Source organism: Schistosoma haematobium, chromosome 6, assembly GCF_000699445.3.
Source record: "Schistosoma haematobium chromosome 6, whole genome shotgun sequence".
In the NCBI taxonomy this organism is placed as follows: domain Eukaryota; kingdom Metazoa; phylum Platyhelminthes; class Trematoda; order Strigeidida; family Schistosomatidae; genus Schistosoma; species Schistosoma haematobium.
In genome coordinates this window covers 24,294,862-24,321,363 of record NC_067201.1, presented here as the reverse complement: position 1 = coordinate 24,321,363, position 26,502 = coordinate 24,294,862, and the positions used below count along the sequence as shown (strand labels likewise).

Here is a 26,502-nt window from a genome sequence, read left to right as displayed (position 1 = left end):
TGAATTGTGTGCATGCAGTTGACGCAGCTGCACTCTCGGGTAGATGTTATTGTCTATCGGAATTCGGTTGCTGCAATATTGAGTGTTACCCTTGCCTCTTACTGCCTATGACTGTGGCAGTCCATCATTGAGGGTTGACATATTCTGAGAGTGTTTGTATTCATGTTAAGTATGAATCGTGGTTTTTGCATTCGTGACGATAGTGTTGTTGGTTGTTTATGTGTTTATGTTAATTAGGTTTTTGTGTGTGTGTGTGTGTGTATGTGTGTTTGTTGTAGTTTGTTTGTGGAACGTTTGTGATTATGGTTGAATGAATATGGTCAGTTGTTGCCCATAATACATTGTGTACTGGGCATAAATGTAGAGCTGTGTATCACACCGACAGAGTGTAATCTCTGTTTTCGGGTTGGAGCTCAGCGATATTGATTGTTTGTGTATGGATTGTGGTGGATATGTGATTGTGTTGAATTGTGTGCATGCAGTTGACGCAGCTGCACTCTCGGGTAGATGTTATTGTCTATCGGAATTCGGTTGCTGCAATATTGAGTGTTACCCTTGCCTCTTACTGCCTATGACTGTGGCAGTCCATCATTGAGGGTTGACATATTCTGAGAGTGTTTGTATTCATGTTAAGTATGAATCGTGGTTTTTGCATTCGTGACGATAGTGTTGTTGGTTGTTTGTGTTTATGTTAATTAGGTTTTTGTGTGTGTGTATGTGTGTTTGTTGTAGTTTGTTTGTGGAACGTTTGTGATTATGGTTGAATGAATATGGTCAGTTGTTGCCCATAATACATTGTGTACTGGGCATAAATGTAGAGCTGTGTATCACACCGACAGAGTGTAATCTCTGTTTTCGGGTTGGAGCTCAGCGATATTGATTGTTTGTGTATGGATTGTGGTGGATATGTGATTGTGTTTAATTGTGTGCATGCAGTTGACGCAGCTGCACTCTCGGGTAGATGTTATTGTCTATCGGAATTCGGTTGCTGCAATATTGAGTGTTACCCTTGCCTCTTACTGCCTATGACTGTGGCAGTGCATCATTGAGGGTTGACATATTCTGAGAGTGTTTGTATTCATGTTAAGTATGAATCGTGGTTTTTGCATTCGTGACGATAGTGTTGTTGGTTGTTTGTGTTTATGTTAATTAGGTTTTTGTGTGTGTGTATGTGTGTTTGTTGTAGTTTGTTTGTGGAACGTTTGTGATTATGGTTGAATGAATATGGTCAGTTGTTGCCCATAATACATTGTGTACTGGGCATAAATGTAGAGCTGTGTATCACACCGACAGAGTGTAATCTCTGTTTTCGGGTTGGAGCTCAGCGATATTGATTGTTTGTGTATGGATTGTGGTGGATATGTGATTGTGTTGAATTGTGTGCATGCAGTTGACGCAGCTGCACTCTCGGGTAGATGTTATTGTCTATCGGAATTCGGTTGCTGCAATATTGAGTGTTACCCTTGCCTCTTACTGCCTATGACTGTGGCAGTCCATCATTGAGGGTTGACATATTCTGAGAGTGTTTGTATTCATGTTAAGTATGAATCGTGGTTTTTGCATTCGTGACGATAGTGTTGTTGGTTGTTTGTGTTTATGTTAATTAGGTTTTTGTGTGTGTGTATGTGTGTTTGTTGTAGTTTGTTTGTGGAACGTTTGTGATTATGGTTGAATGAATATGGTCAGTTGTTGCCCATAATACATTGTGTACTGGGCATAAATGTAGAGCTGTGTATCACACCGACAGAGTGTAATCTCTGTTTTCGGGTTGGAGCTCAGCGATATTGATTGTTTGTGTATGGATTGTGGTGGATATGTGATTGTGTTGAATTGTGTGCATGCAGTTGACGCAGCTGCACTCTCGGGTAGATGTTATTGTCTATCGGAATTCGGTTGCTGCAATATTGAGTGTTACCCTTGCCTCTTACTGCCTATGACTGTGGCAGTCCATCATTGAGGGTTGACATATTCTGAGAGTGTTTGTATTCATGTTAAGTATGAATCGTGGTTTTTGCATTCGTGACGATAGTGTTGTTGGTTGTTTATGTGTTTATGTTAATTAGGTTTTTGTGTGTGTGTATGTGTGTGTATGTGTGTTTGTTGTAGTTTGTTTGTGGAACGTTTGTGATTATGGTTGAATGAATATGGTCAGTTGTTGCCCATAATACATTGTGTACTGGGCATAAATGTAGAGCTGTGTATCACACCGACAGAGTGTAATCTCTGTTTTCGGGTTGGAGCTCAGCGATATTGATTGTTTGTGTATGGATTGTGGTGGATATGTGATTGTGTTGAATTGTGTGCATGCAGTTGACGCAGCTGCACTCTCGGGTAGATGTTATTGTCTATCGGAATTCGGTTGCTGCAATATTGAGTGTTACCCTTGCCTCTTACTGCCTATGACTGTGGCAGTCCATCATTGAGGGTTGACATATTCTGAGAGTGTTTGTATTCATGTTAAGTATGAATCGTGGTTTTTGCATTCGTGACGATAGTGTTGTTGGTTGTTTGTGTTTATGTTAATTAGGTTTTTGTGTGTGTGTATGTGTGTTTGTTGTAGTTTGTTTGTGGAACGTTTGTGATTATGGTTGAATGAATATGGTCAGTTGTTGCCCATAATACATTGTGTACTGGGCATAAATGTAGAGCTGTGTATCACACCGACAGAGTGTAATCTCTGTTTTCGGGTTGGAGCTCAGCGATATTGATTGTTTGTGTATGGATTGTGGTGGATATGTGATTGTGTTGAATTGTGTGCATGCAGTTGACGCAGCTGCACTCTCGGGTAGATGTTATTGTCTATCGGAATTCGGTTGCTGCAATATTGAGTGTTACCCTTGCCTCTTACTGCCTATGACTGTGGCAGTGCATCATTGAGGGTTGACATATTCTGAGAGTGTTTGTATTCATGTTAAGTGTGAATCGTGGTTTTTGCATTCGTGACGATAGTGTTGTTGGTTGTTTATGTGTTTATGTTAATTAGGTTTTTGTGTGTGTGTATGTGTGTTTGTTGTAGTTTGTTTGTGGAACGTTTGTGATTATGGTTGAATGAATATGGTCAGTTGTTGCCCATAATACATTGTGTACTGGGCATAAATGTAGAGCTGTGTATCACACCGACAGAGTGTAATCTCTGTTTTCGGGTTGGAGCTCAGCGATATTGATTGTTTGTGTATGGATTGTGGTGGATATGTGATTGTGTTGAATTGTGTGCATGCAGTTGACGCAGCTGCACTCTCGGGTAGATGTTATTGTCTATCGGAATTCGGTTGCTGCAATATTGAGTGTTACCCTTGCCTCTTACTGCCTATGACTGTGGCAGTGCATCATTGAGGGTTGACATATTCTGAGAGTGTTTGTATTCATGTTAAGTATGAATCGTGGTTTTTGCATTCGTGACGATAGTGTTGTTGGTTGTTTATGTGTTTATGTTAATTAGGTTTTTGTGTGTGTGTATGTGTGTTTGTTGTAGTTTGTTTGTGGAACGTTTGTGATTATGGTTGAATGAATATGGTCAGTTGTTGCCCATAATACATTGTGTACTGGGCATAAATGTAGAGCTGTGTATCACACCGACAGAGTGTAATCTCTGTTTTCGGGTTGGAGCTCAGCGATATTGATTGTTTGTGTATGGATTGTGGTGGATATGTGATTGTGTTGAATTGTGTGCATGCAGTTGACGCAGCTGCACTCTCGGGTAGATGTTATTGTCTATCGGAATTCGGTTGCTGCAATATTGAGTGTTACCCTTGCCTCTTACTGCCTATGACTGTGGCAGTCCATCATTGAGGGTTGACATATTCTGAGAGTGTTTGTATTCATGTTAAGTATGAATCGTGGTTTTTGCATTCGTGACGATAGTGTTGTTGGTTGTTTATGTGTTTATGTTAATTAGGTTTTTGTGTGTGTGTATGTGTGTGTATGTGTGTTTGTTGTAGTTTGTTTGTGGAACGTTTGTGATTATGGTTGAATGAATATGGTCAGTTGTTGCCCATAATACATTGTGTACTGGGCATAAATGTAGAGCTGTGTATCACACCGACAGAGTGTAATCTCTGTTTTCGGGTTGGAGCTCAGCGATATTGATTGTTTGTGTATGGATTGTGGTGGATATGTGATTGTGTTGAATTGTGTGCATGCAGTTGACGCAGCTGCACTCTCGGGTAGATGTTATTGTCTATCGGAATTCGGTTGCTGCAATATTGAGTGTTACCCTTGCCTCTTACTGCCTATGACTGTGGCAGTCCATCATTGAGGGTTGACATATTCTGAGAGTGTTTGTATTCATGTTAAGTGTGAATCGTGGTTTTTGCATTCGTGACGATAGTGTTGTTGGTTGTTTATGTGTTTATGTTAATTAGGTTTTTGTGTGTGTGTGTGTGTGTATGTGTGTTTGTTGTAGTTTGTTTGTGGAACGTTTGTGATTATGGTTGAATGAATATGGTCAGTTGTTGCCCATAATACATTGTGTACTGGGCATAAATGTAGAGCTGTGTATCACACCGACAGAGTGTAATCTCTGTTTTCGGGTTGGAGCTCAGCGATATTGATTGTTTGTGTATGGATTGTGGTGGATATGTGATTGTGTTGAATTGTGTGCATGCAGTTGACGCAGCTGCACTCTCGGGTAGATGTTATTGTCTATCGGAATTCGGTTGCTGCAATATTGAGTGTTACCCTTGCCTCTTACTGCCTATGACTGTGGCAGTGCATCATTGAGGGTTGACATATTCTGAGAGTGTTTGTATTCATGTTAAGTATGAATCGTGGTTTTTGCATTCGTGACGATAGTGTTGTTGGTTGTTTGTGTTTATGTTAATTAGGTTTTTGTGTGTGTGTATGTGTGTTTGTTGTAGTTTGTTTGTGGAACGTTTGTGATTATGGTTGAATGAATATGGTCAGTTGTTGCCCATAATACATTGTGTACTGGGCATAAATGTAGAGCTGTGTATCACACCGACAGAGTGTAATCTCTGTTTTCGGGTTGGAGCTCAGCGATATTGATTGTTTGTGTATGGATTGTGGTGGATATGTGATTGTGTTGAATTGTGTGCATGCAGTTGACGCAGCTGCACTCTCGGGTAGATGTTATTGTCTATCGGAATTCGGTTGCTGCAATATTGAGTGTTACCCTTGCCTCTTACTGCCTATGACTGTGGCAGTCCATCATTGAGGGTTGACATATTCTGAGAGTGTTTGTATTCATGTTAAGTGTGAATCGTGGTTTTTGCATTCGTGACGATAGTGTTGTTGGTTGTTTATGTGTTTATGTTAATTAGGTTTTTGTGTGTGTGTATGTGTGTGTATGTGTGTTTGTTGTAGTTTGTTTGTGGAACGTTTGTGATTATGGTTGAATGAATATGGTCAGTTGTTGCCCATAATACATTGTGTACTGGGCATAAATGTAGAGCTGTGTATCACACCGACAGAGTGTAATCTCTGTTTTCGGGTTGGAGCTCAGCGATATTGATTGTTTGTGTATGGATTGTGGTGGATATGTGATTGTGTTGAATTGTGTGCATGCAGTTGACGCAGCTGCACTCTCGGGTAGATGTTATTGTCTATCGGAATTCGGTTGCTGCAATATTGAGTGTTACCCTTGCCTCTTACTGCCTATGACTGTGGCAGTCCATCATTGAGGGTTGACATATTCTGAGAGTGTTTGTATTCATGTTAAGTATGAATCGTGGTTTTTGCATTCGTGACGATAGTGTTGTTGGTTGTTTATGTGTTTATGTTAATTAGGTTTTTGTGTGTGTGTATGTGTGTGTATGTGTGTTTGTTGTAGTTTGTTTGTGGAACGTTTGTGATTATGGTTGAATGAATATGGTCAGTTGTTGCCCATAATACATTGTGTACTGGGCATAAATGTAGAGCTGTGTATCACACCGACAGAGTGTAATCTCTGTTTTCGGGTTGGAGCTCAGCGATATTGATTGTTTGTGTATGGATTGTGGTGGATATGTGATTGTGTTTAATTGTGTGCATGCAGTTGACGCAGCTGCACTCTCGGGTAGATGTTATTGTCTATCGGAATTCGGTTGCTGCAATATTGAGTGTTACCCTTGCCTCTTACTGCCTATGACTGTGGCAGTGCATCATTGAGGGTTGACATATTCTGAGAGTGTTTGTATTCATGTTAAGTGTGAATCGTGGTTTTTGCATTCGTGACGATAGTGTTGTTGGTTGTTTATGTGTTTATGTTAATTAGGTTTTTGTGTGTGTGTATGTGTGTTTGTTGTAGTTTGTTTGTGGAACGTTTGTGATTATGGTTGAATGAATATGGTCAGTTGTTGCCCATAATACATTGTGTACTGGGCATAAATGTAGAGCTGTGTATCACACCGACAGAGTGTAATCTCTGTTTTCGGGTTGGAGCTCAGCGATATTGATTGTTTGTGTATGGATTGTGGTGGATATGTGATTGTGTTTAATTGTGTGCATGCAGTTGACGCAGCTGCACTCTCGGGTAGATGTTATTGTCTATCGGAATTCGGTTGCTGCAATATTGAGTGTTACCCTTGCCTCTTACTGCCTATGACTGTGGCAGTGCATCATTGAGGGTTGACATATTCTGAGAGTGTTTGTATTCATGTTAAGTGTGAATCGTGGTTTTTGCATTCGTGACGATAGTGTTGTTGGTTGTTTATGTGTTTATGTTAATTAGGTTTTTGTGTGTGTGTATGTGTGTGTATGTGTGTTTGTTGTAGTTTGTTTGTGGAACGTTTGTGATTATGGTTGAATGAATATGGTCAGTTGTTGCCCATAATACATTGTGTACTGGGCATAAATGTAGAGCTGTGTATCACACCGACAGAGTGTAATCTCTGTTTTCGGGTTGGAGCTCAGCGATATTGATTGTTTGTGTATGGATTGTGGTGGATATGTGATTGTGTTGAATTGTGTGCATGCAGTTGACGCAGCTGCACTCTCGGGTAGATGTTATTGTCTATCGGAATTCGGTTGCTGCAATATTGAGTGTTACCCTTGCCTCTTACTGCCTATGACTGTGGCAGTGCATCATTGAGGGTTGACATATTCTGAGAGTGTTTGTATTCATGTTAAGTATGAATCGTGGTTTTTGCATTCGTGACGATAGTGTTGTTGGTTGTTTGTGTTTATGTTAATTAGGTTTTTGTGTGTGTGTATGTGTGTTTGTTGTAGTTTGTTTGTGGAACGTTTGTGATTATGGTTGAATGAATATGGTCAGTTGTTGCCCATAATACATTGTGTACTGGGCATAAATGTAGAGCTGTGTATCACACCGACAGAGTGTAATCTCTGTTTTCGGGTTGGAGCTCAGCGATATTGATTGTTTGTGTATGGATTGTGGTGGATATGTGATTGTGTTTAATTGTGTGCATGCAGTTGACGCAGCTGCACTCTCGGGTAGATGTTATTGTCTATCGGAATTCGGTTGCTGCAATATTGAGTGTTACCCTTGCCTCTTACTGCCTATGACTGTGGCAGTCCATCATTGAGGGTTGACATATTCTGAGAGTGTTTGTATTCATGTTAAGTGTGAATCGTGGTTTTTGCATTCGTGACGATAGTGTTGTTGGTTGTTTATGTGTTTATGTTAATTAGGTTTTTGTGTGTGTGTATGTGTGTGTATGTGTGTTTGTTGTAGTTTGTTTGTGGAACGTTTGTGATTATGGTTGAATGAATATGGTCAGTTGTTGCCCATAATACATTGTGTACTGGGCATAAATGTAGAGCTGTGTATCACACCGACAGAGTGTAATCTCTGTTTTCGGGTTGGAGCTCAGCGATATTGATTGTTTGTGTATGGATTGTGGTGGATATGTGATTGTGTTGAATTGTGTGCATGCAGTTGACGCAGCTGCACTCTCGGGTAGATGTTATTGTCTATCGGAATTCGGTTGCTGCAATATTGAGTGTTACCCTTGCCTCTTACTGCCTATGACTGTGGCAGTCCATCATTGAGGGTTGACATATTCTGAGAGTGTTTGTATTCATGTTAAGTGTGAATCGTGGTTTTTGCATTCGTGACGATAGTGTTGTTGGTTGTTTATGTGTTTATGTTAATTAGGTTTTTGTGTGTGTGTATGTGTGTGTATGTGTGTTTGTTGTAGTTTGTTTGTGGAACGTTTGTGATTATGGTTGAATGAATATGGTCAGTTGTTGCCCATAATACATTGTGTACTGGGCATAAATGTAGAGCTGTGTATCACACCGACAGAGTGTAATCTCTGTTTTCGGGTTGGAGCTCAGCGATATTGATTGTTTGTGTATGGATTGTGGTGGATATGTGATTGTGTTGAATTGTGTGCATGCAGTTGACGCAGCTGCACTCTCGGGTAGATGTTATTGTCTATCGGAATTCGGTTGCTGCAATATTGAGTGTTACCCTTGCCTCTTACTGCCTATGACTGTGGCAGTGCATCATTGAGGGTTGACATATTCTGAGAGTGTTTGTATTCATGTTAAGTGTGAATCGTGGTTTTTGCATTCGTGACGATAGTGTTGTTGGTTGTTTGTGTTTATGTTAATTAGGTTTTTGTGTGTGTGTATGTGTGTTTGTTGTAGTTTGTTTGTGGAACGTTTGTGATTATGGTTGAATGAATATGGTCAGTTGTTGCCCATAATACATTGTGTACTGGGCATAAATGTAGAGCTGTGTATCACACCGACAGAGTGTAATCTCTGTTTTCGGGTTGGAGCTCAGCGATATTGATTGTTTGTGTATGGATTGTGGTGGATATGTGATTGTGTTTAATTGTGTGCATGCAGTTGACGCAGCTGCACTCTCGGGTAGATGTTATTGTCTATCGGAATTCGGTTGCTGCAATATTGAGTGTTACCCTTGCCTCTTACTGCCTATGACTGTGGCAGTCCATCATTGAGGGTTGACATATTCTGAGAGTGTTTGTATTCATGTTAAGTGTGAATCGTGGTTTTTGCATTCGTGACGATAGTGTTGTTGGTTGTTTATGTGTTTATGTTAATTAGGTTTTTGTGTGTGTGTATGTGTGTTTGTTGTAGTTTGTTTGTGGAACGTTTGTGATTATGGTTGAATGAATATGGTCAGTTGTTGCCCATAATACATTGTGTACTGGGCATAAATGTAGAGCTGTGTATCACACCGACAGAGTGTAATCTCTGTTTTCGGGTTGGAGCTCAGCGATATTGATTGTTTGTGTATGGATTGTGGTGGATATGTGATTGTGTTGAATTGTGTGCATGCAGTTGACGCAGCTGCACTCTCGGGTAGATGTTATTGTCTATCGGAATTCGGTTGCTGCAATATTGAGTGTTACCCTTGCCTCTTACTGCCTATGACTGTGGCAGTCCATCATTGAGGGTTGACATATTCTGAGAGTGTTTGTATTCATGTTAAGTATGAATCGTGGTTTTTGCATTCGTGACGATAGTGTTGTTGGTTGTTTATGTGTTTCTATTAATTAGGTTTGTTGTTTCTTTCTACTTGTTTTTCCTTAATCATTGGTCGTGATTTATTATTTTTCACCTTAACTTCAGTAAGTAGTTGTGTTGTTGTTATCATGTTTTTTTAATGAATTGTGTTGTTATTATTATAGTGTTTTCAATTTTTTCTTCACACATCATGAAATGTCTTTCTTATTAGAATGTTGTTGTTAGTGTTAATATAATTATATGATATTGTAGTGAATATGAGGATAGTTTGCTGTAATCCTTATGTTTTTAGTTCATTATTGCAGAAGTATTTGTCGTGTTGTCTGAACCATACTTTCAATTGTTTATTCATAAAATATCTATTAATTGTTTCGAAATTGGTTGTTCCTTCATTGCTACAACATTCACTCTGTGTTGCTGTTTTTTTCTCTTCGGTATTTTAATCCTTCGGCTGCCAAGCATTCCGTTTCTGATAGGTGTTGTTTACCACTTATATAGATATAAGTAATATATATCACATAATGGTGAATGGTGAATAACATTTTCAAACCTTAATCTTTTCAATTACTGCTTATACTGTTACTATCTCTAGCACTACAGGATTTCAATCTACAATTGTATCTCTGTACTAATGTGGTATTTCAACTTGAATTGGTGTACGCACGTACGAAGTTCTATGTTGTTACTGACTGACTGATAACACAATGTGATTTAGATATTATATTAGATATAATTATTTTCTATTACTCTATTGAAATTTGCAATCTCTATTCATTCAAACATATGTCATTTAAACGTTCTAAACATCATCGTTATACAATACAATCCATATTTGTCAAAATTCTCTTACTGTCACTAACAATTATATCCTTATTTTCTTTTATTATTTGTTGCTTCTTATGATTGTTGTTGCTATGGATAATAATTCGATAGTTGATGTTGATTTAATGGTATAGGAGTAGTTTGGAAGAAAGCTAGGGGCGACCACACCAAAACATGACACAAGTGGACTGAGACATGTTATTAGGTGTAGACTACCTGGTTGGGGACCGCAAAATGATAGCAACCGATGGCTAGAGACCCTAAATGACATGGCTCAAAATTGTTTGCAATGGCACAAGTGCATTCACTCTCTGTGCTCTCCCAAATTCTAATCTTCTGAATTCTTCATGTCCGTTTCTTTTTTCTCTTTCCCAATTTATTTCACTGTATTATACTCCTTGAATAGCATCTTCAAACACTAATCTTTTCGATTACTGCTTATACTCTTCATACCTCTACCACTATGGGATTTCAATCGACAACTGCATCTCTGTGGTAATGTGGTATGGCAACTCGAACTGATGTACGTACGTACGAAGTTCTACGTTGTTACTGACTGACAGAACTGTTGATTTAATGAAGCTCTCAATATTTAGAATTGTTTTTTTCCTTTTATATTTCTTGATAATTTTTTCTATGTTAATTATGATTTTTTTCATTGTTTTCAGATCTTATCATAATTTATATCCAGAATATTGTTGTATCCTCTTACGTATTATTGATATTCTCGTTCATTTATTGATTGCTAATAATGATTATAAACAATATCTATTCAATCATCAAGATATTCTATATGGAAATCTATTACCATTGTTAATGTCTTCAAGTCATCAGGTAAATTGTTACATCATATGGGGTTGTTTTTTTGTTTAACTTTATTTATTCAGTTATTTAATCATATAGATATTGGTACAAGGAGATACTAAATAGATGTGTGCCACATAAATCATTCAACTTGTGTAAGAGCTGGGATATTGTACGGGTACCGAAACCGAAACAAGTGGTTTTCTTAAGTGGGGACCACACACGGAGCCTTTGACCTAAAGGTCTAATCCACAAGGCAGTGGAGCGATGTCACGACATGCAATTCTATGCTAGCACATGACTAACGATTGGTTCATAATCCATTTTTTAACTTCAGGATCCTGGATCCTATGTGTACCATTGGTTGGGAATCAAGGTTTTTCAGCTCCACTAGGTGGATCCTCCCATTCGTTTAAAATGCCAGACATTTGCTTTTTGTACTCTTAATTTCATAAACAATATTCCCACTACGAGAAGGCAGTGAGTATGACTTCATTACCCGTGGTTGTATATGCGAGGCACTTCAAGAGGGAGAGTTAACTCTCCCTGCCGTCCGCCGTACCAGGGCATTTAGGGACTTTTTACACAAAGAAATTACTTGTTATTTTTAAGAAAATTTTCCTCATCCTTATTACATATTTTTTTTTAATTACTTATCTTATTTACCCAGATAAGATTACATGTTCTAAGAATTCTATTCGTAATCAATGGTGGTTTAAGCAATTCTACTGATAATAATAATAATAATTGTTCAAATGATGAACAATATAACTCTACTGTACAAAATATTATTGAAAGATGTTTAAAAGCTGAAAAAATACAACTTGGACATCAAACTGTACGTGATTTTCTAATGCATATACTTCAATTACATGCTGATCGTGATGTGAAATATTGTCGACAAGCGGCTGAGGTTAGTTATATATATATATATATATATATATATATTCACGTTTATTATTGATTTATTTAAAAATTGTTTCCAGTATGAAGTGCCCATCGTGGAGGAGCACGGGCCACTCACCAGCATTCTTCATCGAACTCTTTCCTGAACCCTGCTTTCCAGTTGCTTCTGCCTATAGCTCTTTTAGGATTACTCCCGAGTAAAGGAGAAGAGTTGGACATGGATTCAGCAACCCAATCCGTCTTGTGATAAATACGTAAATAATTGTTGTATATGTCAGGGCTCATATGTGTAACCAGCTAACCTAGAGCTCTTCATAAGGTAAACCATTTGACAGGAATCTATATATCTTGTATCCGTTGTTGCCTATATTCGTCATCCATCAAGGTAATATACTTCATTCTACAGTCAATCTAGTTGTAACATCTCTGACTGGTCAACATTGGCTAACTCAGATTAATATCTCATCTAGAAACAACATCAGTTCTTTGAATGTTACAGATATAAATTGTTAAATAGCGGTACTTCCAAGCATGTACCTTGAATCCATGACTTTTTATAGAATATTTTCAACTGCTTAACATTCAAACTAAGAGTTATATGAAGTCATTCAACTAATTGATTGTCATTTATTGCTATTTGGTTTGTGAAATTCAGTCAACAATATAGATCAAACAATATGTGTTCAACTTACTTTACTTACGCCTGTTACTCCCAGTAGAGCATAGGCCACTGATCAGCATTCTTCAACCCACTCTATCCTGAACCTTTCTTTGTAGTTTTATCCAATTGTTGTTCATTCTTCTCATGTCTGTCTCCATTTCTCAGCGTAATGTGTTGTTTGGTCTTTCTCTTCTCCTTTGGCCTTGAGAATTCCAAATGATGAGGGCTTGTGTTGGTGACGTAGTTCAGTGCTTTCCTCAATGTGTGTCGTATCCACTTCCAGCGCTTCTTTCTGATTTGTTCCTGTGCTGAAATCTGGGTTTTTTTCCTCTCCCATAATAGGTTGTTGCTGATGTGTAATAACACATAATCACTTATATACATGTATGTTGTTAATTATCTTTATACAGATTGCTATTCATTATTTATTTGGTCTACTTCATGTTCAATTCACTGCTATTTGGTCTCCAATAAATGAGGCTATTGCAAGTTATTGTGAATCAAATTCATTATTAAAGAAAAAATCTATTAAACATGAAAATTCATCTCATGAATTAGAGATTAAAGAGAAAAATTGGAATATTGAATGTAGAAATTTATTCTGGAGTGTATTTCAACCATTATTAATGGATACAGAGACAAAAATTGTTCATAACAACAATGAGGGTTAGTATCTATCTATCGATTTTCTTTCATTCATTATTATCTTTTCAATGTTCTGAGTAAACTGTTAAATTATCTATTACGTCCTTAATCGGTCTATTCAGTAATATACATGAGAGAATTTGTCTTGATCTAGATTAAGGCATTGATATGACAAGCTTACTGGTTCGAACCTTGGGTGTTAAAAATGTGTGAGTTTGAATTATGACTAACTAACTGCCCTGAGTAGAATAATGAACACTATTCTTTCGCCTGATTGGTTGACTAGAGAGAAAAAATAGAAGGCGAGTCAACTGGAACACTACTCGATTTATCCTTGATTCCGATTAGTGTAATAAGATAGAAGAATAAATAGATGACTAACACAACCACAACGCACAAACCATTGAATTTATAAATTAACACTGTTGGATGTCGGCTCAGTGGTCTAGATGTTAAGCATTCGTGTGCGAGATCGAAATTACTGGGTTCAAGTCTCACGTGCGGAATCATGGGTGCACAGTGCTGAGAAGTTTCGTAGTAGGACGAAACTACCGTCAAGTATTTCTTAGTGCATATAGAATCCTATCGATCTGTTTCTAATATGTTTACATGACTACTGGCTAGTATATGAAGTCCTTCCTAGTTCTGATCAAGTTCTATCGTGTCGACTATTTCCAACCACCACCCAATAACAGCTCATCATCGAGTCACTTAGACTTTTAGTGGGCACATTTCTGTTCGATCGACAGAATTTTGTCAGAAATAAGTAGGACCTGATACACACGACGTTAGTCACTACTTAGCGATTAATCAGTTATAGACTGTCATATATTTTCACTAATCCGTACATGGCATTGAGCTAAGGGATAATAATAATAACTACAACGATCTAAATATTCGTCTCAAGCGAATAAATTATGAAGATTGTGACACATAACCACTAATGAAACATCTTGCTCAGTTTCATAACAGGTGGTCCTGTTTCTTTTGAATATCTATATTAGCCTCCAAATGCCCTGGTACGGCCGAGAATGAGGAGAGTCAGCTCTCCCTCTCCAAATGCTCTCACATAGCCACGTGCATACAACCACTGACAGAGAAGTTTTACTCACTGCCTTGTCTCCACTGGGGTGTTATTCACGAAATTAAGAGGACGAAAAGCGAATGTCCAGCGCCTTAAACGAGTTGGTGGACAAGGAGTCCACCTAGGAGAGTTGGAAAATCCTTATTCCAAACCGATGGTATAGATGGACTCCAGAATCCTAAGGAAACAAATGGCGTATGGACCAATTATTGGTGACCGGCTACCATGGAACCAAATTTTCTAACGTTGCTCCACTGCCTTGTGGACTAGACCTATAGGTCGAAGGCTCGGGGTAATTTATGTGACGTATATCTACTTGGTGCCTCCTCGTTCAAAGATTTATGTGTTTAAATAAATAAATCATCAAACCGTTGTACCCCCCCCTCCCCACTTAATTTGTTGTTTCTATTCATTTCAGATTTATCAAATGTTTCAGATTCTAAAGAAACAAATCTGTACACATGTTCATATGAAACTGCCATCATATGGTTCACATCAATTCGTCCAGATTTATATAGTGTACAAAGAAAAACACCTAATAATCATTGGTTAGTTATTGAATCGAGAAAATGTCCAGATTGGTTATCTTATCGATTATGTTTATGGCAGTGTTTACGTTGGAAAATCGCTGCAAAATATACACATTTTCTTACACCATTATTATTGAATATAATTAGGTAAGATTGAAGATAACAATTTGTTTCTTCTCGTTTTGAATGTGTAGTTTGTCTACTTTACTAAACCTTTATAAAGACTCAGATTGATTTTGAAGTATTCGTACAGTGTTCTTGATATAAATAAGAACTAGAGGTTCAGAGTTCTCCATAACGAGCTAACATCAGATGTAGTGTAGAAGTGCTTGGTAGCCATGCAATATGCACTTTGTGTTCAGTTCATTCACGTTTAACATTATCGTTTTAACTCCATAGTGACAATCGGTAATTACCCGTTATCGTTTTGAACAGTATACCAAGGTTTTTCTATTGCTCATCATAAATGATAGTTGAATTTCTTACAAAAGCTTAAAAAGCTCATTCTCAATTCTAATCATCCAGTCCGTATTCTATACTCTTACCTTGACAATCTTTAGCGCCTCTTAAAGTTAGCGCTTGACTGTGAGACTTTTTTTCAATGATCGTTAAGTATTGATGTCGGTCTGTTTTCTCTTTATCAGAAGGTCGTTGCTACTAGACAATCTAGATGAAAAACTCATTACTCTGATTAGACTATAATGCAAACTTTTTTCTTGATTAGCGACTTCATAACACGAACTCCAAAATAAGTCTATAATTTGTTTTTCACTTTAATGTTGTCAAATCCAATTCTCCATGGAAATACTTCGTAGGTTAATACGTATTCAGGTCTTTAGCTTACGATAACTTACATCAATAAGATGAACATTGAATGAAACAATTCTAAAGTATCTTCTTTCTTTTCTTTTCTGTTCTTTTTAGTTCTGCTATTCAATCTGGTTTAAATAAGTCAACAGAACAGTGAGTATTGGTCTTATTATTGTTAATTACAAATGTTGGACGCTTTAACCGATTTGGTGGATATGGAGGATATAACTAGTGGAGTTGGAAAACCCTGACTCCAAACTAATGGTGCACATGGGCTCCCGTATCTTAAAGGGCCAATCGTTGGTCACCGGCTACCATGGGTTTGCATCTCCTGATGTTGCTCCACTGCCTTGTGGATTAGACTTTTTGGTCGAAGGCTCCATGTGTAGCTAGTTCCGTAAGAAAATCACCTACTTCGGTTTGGGCACTTGGGCATTGATCCAACGATCAATCGCTCACGCCTGAAAATCGAATGTCTTCCATTGTTGCACATTGTTGAAGAGTTACCTACTAGGACAAAACCTGATTCCAAGTTGTTTTTTTTTCATTGATCTCTTCAACTGGAAATTCGCAAAATAAAATTGCACAAAATCTTAACGTTTCAATGCACAATTTGTTTTTCTTATAGACTTCTATTGACTATCCTGAATTTGTACTCTCAATTCAATAATATCAAATCAATTTATATGGAGAAAGAGTTCAAACAAAATATTTACCAAGTAAGTATATTACAAACAATAATCAACTAGTCAATGTTCATAGGTATTGAAACAGTATGACAGTAATTCGATAAGACCTTGATTAGATAAGTTTTTTTTTACTTTACTTACTTACGCCTGTTACTCCCAATGGAGCATAGGCCATCGACCAAGAATCTCCATTGCACTCTGTCCTGGGTCATCTTTTCTAATTCTATACAATTGTTGTTCATTCTTTTCATGTCTATCTCCATTTCTCAGCGTAATGTGTTGTTTGGTCTTTCTCTTCTCCTTTGGCCTTGAGAATTCCATGTGATGAGTGGTTGTGTTGGTGACGTAGTTCAGTGCTTTCCTCAATGTGTATCGTATCCACTTCCAGCGCTTCTTTCTGATTTGTTCCTGTGCTGAAATCTGGGTTTTTTCCTCTCCCATATTAGGTTGTTGCTGATAGTGTCTGGCCAACAAATCCGAAGTATTTTTTGAAGACAACTGTTAATAAACACTCCTGGAGTTCTAGTGAGAAGCCGTTACCAGTGGACTTCAACCGGTCTGTTGTGAGATAACAACTCACTGAAGACAATGGTGTACGGTGGTGCAACTTCGTGGATTGGTTGAAGTTAGACATTAACACCGTTGGGTGCCGGCTCAGTGGTCTAGTGGTTAATTGCTCGCGCGCGAAGCCAGTAGGTCCTGGGTTTGAGCCCCGCGTTGTGCGGGATCGTGGATGCGCACTGCTGAGGAGTCCCATACTAGGACGGAACGGCCGTCCAGTGCTTCCAGGTTTTCTATGGTGGTCTAGCTTCAACTGACTCATGATTTCAACCTGTGAAACACTGGTATCTTCTGGATGATGGCTTTAGTGGTTCGCCAAGTTTCCGTCACAAGCAATAGAACTGTGTTGACTTTTGTATTGAAAATTCTAACCTTGGTGTTGGTTGACAGATAGTTGTTTTGAGTTCCAAATGTTCTTCAGTTGTAAATATGCGCATTTAGAAAAGTTACGATCAGATAAATACTTTGTTCCAAATCTTTATCTGCTAAACTGCCACATGTTTACAATTGATTGATAGCTGACTATTGACCAATGTCATATTCGTTAAGTCTTTCTTACTTTTGATCGAAATTCATATAGCAATGTACACATTACTAGTCTAAATGATTCCACATCGTGTACTCTCTTTTGAGAAGTAAGGAGTTGGTAGTTGGAGGTATTTGATAGAAATCCCTGCACTATCCTAGGTTTCTTGCTATTTGGGATTGGTTAGCAAGTTCAAACTGTAATCTTGAGAGAACTGATTTCCTCTCTCTGATTCGATCCGGTGTCACTCTACGTAACAGTCTGCACTAAGAAGTATTTATTATACTTGATATTGGTCACTACTCAATAATCTGTCAATTGTAAGTACATCACAATCCTACATGAAGTCAGTTACGGTTTGAATGGTGCAAATCGGTTCATTGTCTTTGAGAACCAGATTTCCAGTGATTCACATGTTTTTGTTTATTATTGTTACTACATTATTTACGACTCCTTCACCATACATCTAATATCATAGCGCGATTTATGTGAACACGCTTTTGTACGCGAGGCTTTACCTTGATTGTAATGACAATGACAAGTAATCTCTTTTTCAAATTTAATTAATTACTCTTTTCACTATACTAACAATATATTCATCTATGCAACATTGAACCAATTCATCACTTTTTTCACGCGACGATGGTGTTTTTACGAAATTGCGAGGACGAAAAGCGAATATCCAGTGCTTTAACGGGGTCGGTACGTATAGAGGATCGACTTAGGATAGTTGGAAAACCCTCATTCCAAACCAATGGTACACATGGGCACCAGTATCCCGAGTGAACAAATGGCGTATAAACCTATTATTGGTCATCAGCACCCATGGTACTACTCTCCTAAAGTTGTTCCACTGTCTTATGGATTAGATTTCTAGGTGAAAGGTTCACAGTGTGGCCTTCTAAGAAAACCACATGGTTCAGTTTGAGCATCCAGGTAGTATTCTATCCTCCTCAGTGTAATGCATTTGTATTTAGTGCCTTCTTGTACCAATGTTTATCTGATAACAGTTTTCATTTTGATTGCGTAATCAGTTGTTTCTCGTCTATTTTCATCAACATTATTTCTCTTTTCTAATTTCTTTCTTCTTTTTCTCCTTACTATTAAAAGTTATTAAAATTTAAACAACCCACTATACAAAATGCAGCATTCAAATGTTTACTGGCTTATAAACAATCGGCAATTAATAATTATCAGTAAGTTAGTGTTACATAATTTTTTTTCATGCTTCAATGTCAAAGAACCGGTGACCAGTAGAACTAATCCGTGTCAAGTAGAGACAGGCATCTATCTCAGCATATTGGAATATGGTCGCGCAATTTCGTGGATTGTTTGAGGTTATACATTAATACCGTTGGATGCCGGTTCAGTGGTCTAGAGGTTAAGTGTTCGCTTGCGTGTTTGAAGGCCCTGGGTTCGAATCCGGCGAGCGGGATCGTGGATGCACACCGTCGAGGAGTCCCACAATAAGACGAAATGACCGTCCAGTGGTCTAACACCAATCGATTCATGATTTCAATCAATAATCTCCGATACCTTATAGTGATAATAAAATTTTCTATCTTGATAATCAATTCCCTGTTTAATATGTTACTTCTCCAATGATATATGCACAAATTCATATTTGCCAATAAATCGTAGAATGAATACAAACCAAAAACAACTGACTCATTTCACAAGAACTGAGATTTGTAAATGGCAAATGGATTCGACATTGAAATTACCAAGCAGTTCGACGATTCAGCTAATATTTTGTGATGTTAACTGTTTTTGGGATGGCTGGAAGGAAGTTAGGGGCGGCCAAACCAAAACGTAGTGTCAATCCTTGAAATCACTAACTTCTGGTCTGAGCTATGTTGGTAGATGGAGACTACTTGGTTATGGTCCGCATGACTATCGTAACCAATAGTTGGAGACTGGATTATATGGCTGAGAATCGATCACACTTTTTGTCTCCCTTTAAACTATGGGATTAAAATTGTTTTATATCTTTCGTCTTACCATCTAATTCTTTCTTTCAGTACTATATCCTTATACACAATATTTTTATATGGTACTACCATTGAATTAACTACTTCTATGAATTCGGTGTTGATCTTGTTGTGTTAATGAGGTGTGGCAACTTGGACTGATGTATATATGTGCCTGATCCTACGCTGTAGCTGACTGACTGGTATTAACTGTGAAGATGCTACAAATTACACAACCGTCCCCTTGTATACAAATAATATTCATGTGTACATTAATGACCAACTTCAAGATGGAATTCTTGGATTACTAGTGGAAAATCGTAACTGGTGTAGTTCAGCCATGTCAACTGTGAAACAGTTGTCCATCAATAGCTACGTACACTAACAAACTTACTTGATAGAAGGGGCGTCGACCTTATGAATTCTGAAGAATCTCGGCTTCCACCATTAGACTTCATAATTCTTCTGAATGAAGATCCCTCAACTCCCAGAGCAGAGTCTAAATGGTTTTATTTGTTTATTCTGCTTAGCGTTTTTCTAGCAAGTTTGTTTATTACAGGATGGGCTTGCCAACCACATGTCCAACCCTTCTCCTTTACCCGGGCTTACGATTCGCAGTAACCCTAGAAAAGGCAGAGTTAAACTAACCAACTACCTTTCTTTCAATAAACACTAACTTGCATATGATAGTTTATACATAAATTGTATACATCGTAATTTCAACTTTTTTTATTACAATGTTTTATCCTTCAGAGAACAAATAGAAAAGATTATTAATCCACAAACATTTCGTGATGCAGTGCGAACATTTCGACTGGATACATCTTTGTACTCTTCGGAACATCGTGAACAAATTGGTGAAGTTTTGTTACGGTAATTTTTCCAATTACATTTTATATATCTGTAATGTAAAAATATACATGAAATGATCTAACTCACTTATCGTGTCTAGATACATATATAGAGTTAGTCCTTCGTCACAAAATTTGTTTGTTTGGATAGTGGATAGTCAACTACTACCTATTCGGTAATCCATATGTTTTATCCCTCCATGTATTCATGGTTATCATTAATTGGATGGTTGGTTCTTTTGAGAAACTATATTGTCGAATAATTCAACTGTTCATACTGACTATTTTAATCAAAATATTCTATCTATGAAATTCAGATGATTAGATATTGAAAAGTAAATCATAACTGTAATTTGTATAGAGGATATTTTCATAACAGTTGAGTTGATGGGGGAAGATTTGTAACTCAGGTAGATGATTTGGTTGGAGTTTAGCTCTCTGAGTTGTATAGTTTTGCCGTGGAGCGTTTATCGTTCTTCTGAACGACATCATCAACACAAACTACTTGAAGATCAGAGAACCAAAATTATCAGTCCTTTGTAATCAATTGATCGTAAATGACCCCCATATATGGTAACGAAAGTTTTTGTTTTAGAGGAAATAAAACACCGTCAATGAAATAAAAAAATGCCAACATTATTGAAATAACTGAAAGCTTCTATTATCATATTTTTAGCCACCATGTAGCCCGGTATTTATCTCAAACACTCATGGGTTTATATGCGGACATGCCTGACTACATCACACTATAAAATGCAAATTCATAGTTACGCATGAACAGGTGGTAAGTGGAAGTGAAACTGGCCATATTGTAAATAATTGTTTAGCGATAATTTCGGAGTAATAAAGCGTATAGTCCAGGCTAACAAGTCAAACGGAAGATGATGATTATTATTACTTTTACCACTTCAAAGCGTCGGGAATTCTCCTTTCGTCTTAATTTCTTAAGCAACTCCTCAGTCATGAGAAAATAGTGAGCAGGACTTCCCTAACAATCGCTATATACGCGAGGCTATGCACGAGAGTTTCAAGTGTAGAAAAGACTCTCCCCAACGTCAGTCGTATTTAGAGGCAAATAGGAGTTTATGATAAACGGAATACAACAACATAATAGTCTTGTTATTTGATAATTGTATACTAGGTACAAATTCTAATCAATAGTAGTCCATAAGGTAGTTTCGTCGGCTACCATTTTTGTGGCATTCCCTCGGCAACAGCAGAGATCTGACAGACGTTCATTCTGTTACTTATTTATTCAGGTATGGATTTTTTCCAGTAATTTGATGTTTTTTCTTCTAAATTCATGTATTTCATTCATAAACAGGAAACTGAAGAACAGTCTATGCATTGTCTCTTAATTTTTTTTCCAGTATATTATACGGTCGATTACAATTGTCCAAAGGTCAATTCACATCAGCTGTATTCACTAATTTAGCACAATATACAAATTCTGAATTGAATTTATTTCTAAGCTTTTTATTAGATCCATTCGTCAAAGAAACAGAATGTATTCAGTTGTCTACCAGTACTTTTAGTTCTACCGCCATCTCATTAAGTGATTGTATTCAATCGGCTCGACAACGTGTTCAACATACAATTGATGGTAAAGATACATTATCCTGGTCTCGATTACATGCGTACGTTTCATATTGATTGATTAGTGAAGTTTAATATTCATAATCTTTGAAGTTTATTAACTAAGTTGGATTTAGCTGTCTCCTCTAGTGAATTATTTTTGATACACAAAAGTCATATGGCATTGTGGTGATGATCATGACAAGTTGTAAAAGAACACTCCTTTCTAACATCCTACGTACGGAATAAAAAACAGAAAGTTTTATAACTTTCGATATTTATCTTTATCAAATGCTAACTTCCATTCCTAATACACTATTCCGTCTCCATTGTAACGCCCTATACTTGAATAATTACACATTCTAAACTGCATAGTTCATCTTCAGCCAATATAAGCTACAGTGGTCATGAGTGCTAACTAACTTCTCGTCTGAGCCATGTTGATAGATGCAGACAACTTGGTTGGGGTCTGCATGACTATCGTCACCAATATTTGGAGACTTGGTGACATGGCTCAGAATCGATCACGATGGCGTCGGTGTATACACTCTTTGTCTTCCTTTAAACTATGAGATCAAAATTGCTTCATATCTTTCTTTCAGTACTATATCCTTGTACACAATCTTTTTCATATGGTACTATCATTGAATTAACTACTTCTATGAATTCGGTGTTGATCTTGTTGTGTTAACGAGGTCTGGCAACTTGGGTCGATGTACATATGTGCCTGATCCTACGTTGTAGCTGACTGACTGACTGAATGTAAGCTACACTCCTATTAGTCTGCAATTCACGAGTTTTTCATGATACACTGCCCTGAGTTCAAAGAGAAGTCAGCTAACAACTATCTCAGGTATTCATTAGTTCATATACATGAGTTATTAGACGAAAAATCACACAAAACAAGATATAATATCTCGAACACAATCATGCCGTATTTAACAGAGAGCGTAGCAAACAAATTGGACACAATTAATTAGTGTTAATTGAGGAATTGTAAAACGTATAATGACAGTTAATAGATCTATCCATTGAAAGCTTACAGTAAGGATAATATGCAAGTACAATGATACATTTATCAACTAATTATACAATCAAAAGCTCAATTATGATCATTAGAAACGACAAATGTCATTGCATAACACTTTTGTACAATTTGGAAGCAGATATAAAGGCAAAGATTATCAAAGCAAAGGCTGCATTCCTACAATTGAAGAACATATGGAACCTAAAACAACTTCCGATCAATATCAAAGTCAAAATCTTCAATAGGAAAGTCAATACAGTTCTACTGTATAAAGCTGAAAATTAGAGAACTACTACAACTACATCGTTAAAAATGTACAAGTATTTATAAATAGTTGTCTACACAAGATATTCAACATCCATTGGCCGGATACCAGCAGCAACAGCCTACTGTGGGAGAAGACAGATCAGTTTCCAACTGAAGAGGAAATTAGAAGATGATGGAAGTGTATAGGACATACATAACGGAAACCACCAAACTGCTTCACGAGGCAAGCGCTAATTTAAAATCGTGAAACGAAACCAAAAATAGGAAGACGAAAGAACACACTGCGTTTGGAATTGTATGCATTTTATTTTATTTAGCACATTGATATTAGTACAAGGGGGTACCAGATACATATGCGCCAAACAAATGTCATTAGATTTGTGTGAGGGCTGTGATACTGCCCGGGTGCCCAAACCGAAGCAGGTGGTTTTCTTAGGAAGCCACGCCCGGAGCCTTCGATCTGAAGGTCTGATCCACAAGGCAGTGGAGCATCGTAAAGAGATGTAGTCCCATGGAAGCCAGTGACCAACAATTGGTTCATACGCCATTTGTTCCTTCAGGATACTGGAGCCCATGTGCACCATTGGTTTGGAATGAGGGTTTGCCAACTCCCTAAATGGACTCTCCATGTCCACCAACCCGGTTAAAGTGCCGGACATTCGCTTTTCGTTCTCTCGATTTCGTAAACAACACCCTCGTCACGAGAAGACAGTGAGTAGGACTTCTCTGGCAGAGGCTATATACGCGTGGCCATGTGAGAGAGCATTTGGAGAGGGAGAGCTGACTCTCTCCACTCCCGGCAGTATCAGGGCATTTTGAGGCTATCGAGAATGCTAATGGTGAACCTATTTTTTTCCACGATATGTAATAGGCATAAGTAAGTTTGTACAAATTGTGAACAAACAGCTTACAGGTCATGGGTGGTTATATAAGACAAAATAATCCAGACTTAACCAGTTAAGAGGTTTCTCTATGTTCATTTACCTCTAATATTTTTCTATGCCTTGTCTCTTCCTCTGTATGTTTCCATCTTCTAATAGATTATCACAAATTATCAATCAAACATTAAATTATATGGGTCATCGTTTAAATATTGTCCATTTAAATGAGAATGAAGACGATCTTGTTGAGAATTCCAATCCAATAGAACTTTCCAATAATATTCAACGTGCTGATATTCTATTACGTTTAGCATTATCTTTATTAGCTATGGTGTATGAAGTAAAAAAGATTAAATTAGAATCAACTAATCATAATCATAATCGATTACCTTTAACATCTCAATTAAAAGCTGTACGTTTAGCTGCTATCAATTTACTTGTCCATTTATTCTCATCCAATTGGTTATGTGAAATTGAATTTTGGGGTAAATCAACTATCACTGATCATGATCTGGATCAAATTGTTTCGTCATCATCATCATCATCAGCAGAAGCAGATCGTTCAATCATTGTCAAAGAAATTTGTTGTAATACATTTCTATTAAATGATTTAATTCATAGTTCTACATTATCATTAAATCATTTAATTATACAATTATGTTATATATGGTCTAAATCAACAATCTATAATGGGTATTTATGTAAGAAATTTTTTAATCAATCATTATTGGATACATTATTTAAATTATTAAATATGAATATGAATACTACTAACAATACTACTAATACTAAATTGAAATTGAAGAATGAGATTATTGAAAAGCTTGTAGAAATTATCCATAATTTAACATTTCTACCTGGTAAGTAGTATCCATTGTTTCATAATTGATATTATTATTGTTGTTTCCATGTTATTATCATATGACTGATTCATCAATCCTGCCCCCCCCGAATGCCCTGGTATGGCCGAGAGTGAGGTGGGCCCGCCCTCCTTCTCGAAATGCTCTCACACGGTCACGCGTATACAGCCTCTGCCAGGGGAGTCCTACTCACTGCCTTCTCGTGGCGGGGGTGTTGTTTACGAAAATGGGAAGACAAAAAGCAAATGTCCGGCGCTTTAACCGGATCTCAAACTAAATCAATGGTGCACATGGGCTCCAGTATCCTGAAGGAACAAATGGTGTATGAACCAATTGTTGGTCACCGGTACCATGGGATTGCATCTCCTAACGTTACTCCACTGCCTTGTGGATGAGACTCCTTAAGAAAACCACGTGGTTCGGTTTGGGCACCCTATCCGTATCACGGCCCACACACAAATCAAGTGACTTATGTGGCGCATATCTATTTGGTGCCCCTTTGTACTAATATTTAAGTGTTCAAATATATAAATAAGTCAGAACGTGGCTACAAACGTGGGAGACTGTAATCAATAAACTGAGCATAACTTAAGAACAATAAATTCTATAATAATAATTGTAATCCATAGGTTAAAATGAAGCTTATAATAAGAGGAATATGAATATACACAATTTAATTACAGTGAGACTATAATTTATGGACTACCTTTGAGCAACGCTAGATTGACCTTGGGAGTGTCCACCTAATAACGAAAACCGAATGGAGGCTATAAACCTGCGTGAAGAATTAAAATTATGATTGACATTTGATGATTAATGTCAGGAATCAGATATAGGGTTTTCATCATGAACCGATATCAGCTATAATGCCAAAACCCTATTTATTGAAATAGATGAGTGAGTTTCGCGCCAAAATTCAAGACCTGTTATCTTATACGTGATTGGTTCGTCCACAAATTATAGTTTTGCCTATATATATATATATATATCTTTTTAGAGTATTGTATTTTCTCCTTCTTGACGATATTCACGGGTTAATTTCATCAGTCTATGTTCATGTACACTTTGATGCTTCGACAAATTATGTGTAGTTAGAGAGGCTACAAGTTGACTCATTGTTGTATTTATATAGAGTAAATGGAATGTAGTTAGTAGTGGAATCTTAGGTGTGTATTTCGTTCTATTTTCTCCTAACTCATCTACTGAATTTAGCTGCACCCTAGATTTTTTATTCTCTCTCCGGGACTCGGACCTAGTACTGGTCACTTTAGATACCAAGCCCATTATTCATTCAAAATACCAAGTCCAGATACCCACTCACTTTTACAACGGGTATGAGTTGTATTCACTTGATATTGTTTTACTTGAATCTTCCCATTGATGTTTTTGGACTGAAATTGATCAGTCTCTTATTGGCATATGTGCATACTGTGCGTATGCCTCGATATTGCCTTAATTTACAAGCATTATAACGCGATGGCGTTTGAAGCGAACGGTACTGAGTTCGAGTCCCAGAGTGAACATCAATTCTGAGATGCAGGTACATCCAGCTGACGAGTCCCAAACAGGACGAAACGCGCGTCCTGGATTCCACTGCTAGCCACTATCCATCTTTGCTTATAAGGGTATGAGTTGTG

General features: G+C 37.4%; 1 protein-coding gene across 1 annotated transcript in view; it reads left to right on the top strand.

The window, feature by feature from the left end:
- Positions 1-11,015: 11,015 nt before the first annotated feature.
- MS3_00008863 (uncharacterized protein) overlaps positions 11,016-26,502 on the top strand; it is a 60,250-nt gene continuing 44,763 nt past the window's right edge. The window contains exons 1-10 of the mRNA XM_051217205.1: positions 11,016-11,052; positions 11,693-11,935; positions 13,000-13,255; positions 14,737-14,995; positions 15,773-15,811; positions 16,287-16,377; positions 18,545-18,630; positions 20,158-20,277; positions 21,626-21,892; positions 24,165-24,865. The gene's annotated coding sequence lies outside the window, so the exon portion shown is untranslated. The remainder of the gene's footprint in view (positions 11,053-11,692; positions 11,936-12,999; positions 13,256-14,736; positions 14,996-15,772; positions 15,812-16,286; positions 16,378-18,544; positions 18,631-20,157; positions 20,278-21,625; positions 21,893-24,164; positions 24,866-26,502) is intronic.